Source organism: Eublepharis macularius, chromosome 2, assembly GCF_028583425.1.
Source record: "Eublepharis macularius isolate TG4126 chromosome 2, MPM_Emac_v1.0, whole genome shotgun sequence".
In the NCBI taxonomy this organism is placed as follows: domain Eukaryota; kingdom Metazoa; phylum Chordata; class Lepidosauria; order Squamata; family Eublepharidae; genus Eublepharis; species Eublepharis macularius.
In genome coordinates, this window is record NC_072791.1 from 217,580,753 (window position 1) to 217,582,921 (window position 2,169).

General features: G+C 41.4%; 1 non-coding gene across 1 annotated transcript; it reads left to right on the forward strand.

The window, feature by feature from the left end:
* Nucleotides 1–302: 302 nt before the first annotated feature.
* LOC129325348 (U5 spliceosomal RNA) lies at nucleotides 303–420 on the forward strand. The gene has a single exon (XR_008596602.1). It is a non-coding gene; the product is annotated as a U5 spliceosomal RNA (small nuclear RNA).
* Nucleotides 421–2,169: the final 1,749 nt, after the last annotated feature.

Here is a 2,169-nt window from a genome sequence, read left to right on the forward strand (position 1 = left end):
AAAGCAGCACCAGGCAGATTCCCATAAATAGCATTGTGTGGACTAAATAATAAATAAATCGTTTATTGCTTTTCCGGCCGAAGCCATAAGCCATACAAACACCAACAAAATATGAACTGTACACTTGAACAGACCCAATTCACACAGACATAACTCGTCATTATCACTTTAAACTATCTAAGCTCATGAAGATTTTGTTTCTTTATCACCGTGGCTAAAAAGGAAGCCACTATAGCAGAGGTTTGATTGTCAGGAAAGTTATCAGACAGTAGCACTGAGATTGCCCAAGGAAGGAAGGGAAGCTACTCTGGTTTCTCTTCAGATCGCATAAATCTTTCGCCTTTTACTAAAGATTTCCGTGGAGAGGACTAAATAAAATAACTGAGCTACAACAGAAGAGCTACTTTTTCAGAAAGCAGAAACTGGCACTGTATAATTTTTATAGTTTAATTTCCTTTTAATTTGTGCTATTGTTGTGATGATCGCTGGGATAGCAGCTTGTTTGGGCTCCTACCGCAACAATTAGGTTTCCCGACTATTTTTCCTGTTCTGTTTATTATAGAGGCAAAGGAGAGACAATGAGGGGTAATCTTTATGGACTCGGACTCACAAGGCCAAGGTTTGTAAAAAAATATTTAACTAAATTTATATTCTGCCTTTCTGCCTCCAGAAGGGCCACCAAGCTAGCTAACAAATTAAAACATACATAATAGGATCACGTTTTAAAATGATTAAAACAAGCAAAAGCAATAACAATACATCGTTAGAACAGTTAAAACCAGAGCTAAAAACATACAGAGGCATAAAAACAGCAATTAAAACAGTTAAAACCATTCATTGGGTATCAAGGAGAGATCGCTGAGGGAACGCCAACCAAAACAAAGAAGCCTTTAACTGCTGGCTGAAGATGGCAACAGAAGGGGACAGACAAATCTTCCTGTGGGGAGAACTTCAGAGTATGGGCATCACAGCTGAGAAGGCCCTCTCCCAGGTTGCCACCCACCTGCTCTTGGAAAGCAGGGGCACCCAAAGCAAAGCCTCCAAAAATATTGCGGTGGTTGGGTAGGTTCTAATGCCCACTCCATCATGAAATTCACCTGGTGACCCTGGGCTCGTTTATTTATTTCATTTTATTTATTTTACTTGTGTCCCAATGGGGACACAAAGAAACTTAGATTGTTTTCCTCTCCTACATTTTATCCTTTAAACAGCCCTCTTAAGTAGGTTAGGCTGTATGACTGGCCCAAGTCGGGCAGGCTTCCATGGCAGAAAAGGGTTTCAAACCGAGTTCTTGCAGATCCTAGACAGACACTCCAAGCCCTACACCATATTAAATCTCAGCCTGTCTACCTCGCACATTTGTAATGTGGATAAAAACTGAAGACGGGAGAAGGGCGAATGCCACACGAGATACTTGGAGGAAAGGCAAGATGAAAAGGTAATAGAGACAGATAATTCTGGGGCAGAACTCCTAGAGAGTGTTGCTGCTGTATTGTGAAACATTCTAGGAATATAGAAACCGAACATCATAATTTGGGGAGTACATCTGCAAGATTTTGAGAGAACCCACGTTTCATCTAAAGCACAAGCAAAATCTGCTCTGGTGGGAGTGATTTACAACCACTGCAATCACAGAGCGATGCAAAAAATGTGGCAATGTTAAGGAAATGAGTTTAGTTTCACTTGAATTTCAGATATGTTTTCCCTGATAAATGTTTTCCCTGATAAACGTCAGCTTGGATCAAATGTGATGACCGTTCAAGACTTCTTCACTCTCCACCATACCACCCCATACGGCTGCAATATGTGTGTGTGAATCATACGGCTAGGGATGAGCAGTGTGGCTCATTCCGGTCTGATCAGTACCCAGCTGAGAGAGAGAGCAACAAAAGTTGGCCCACATTATTGACTCAGCCTATGTGGCTCCAGCTTGCACACTGCAGCTATGTAGGACAACACCAAAGGAATGTGGCTCCTTTGTATAGGAAGGACAACATCATGATATGGAAATAACTTGAGAAATTCTGTGGCTCTTCTCAAACTAAGCTCCCTTGGAACTCCTGAAGTGTCTGGAGCAAAATCTAGCTACTTTTGGAGGATTCTGCTCAGGTAAACTGAAGATTCTCTTGAGGAGAATCATTCAAAACCACTTGGATTTTGCTTCAGACA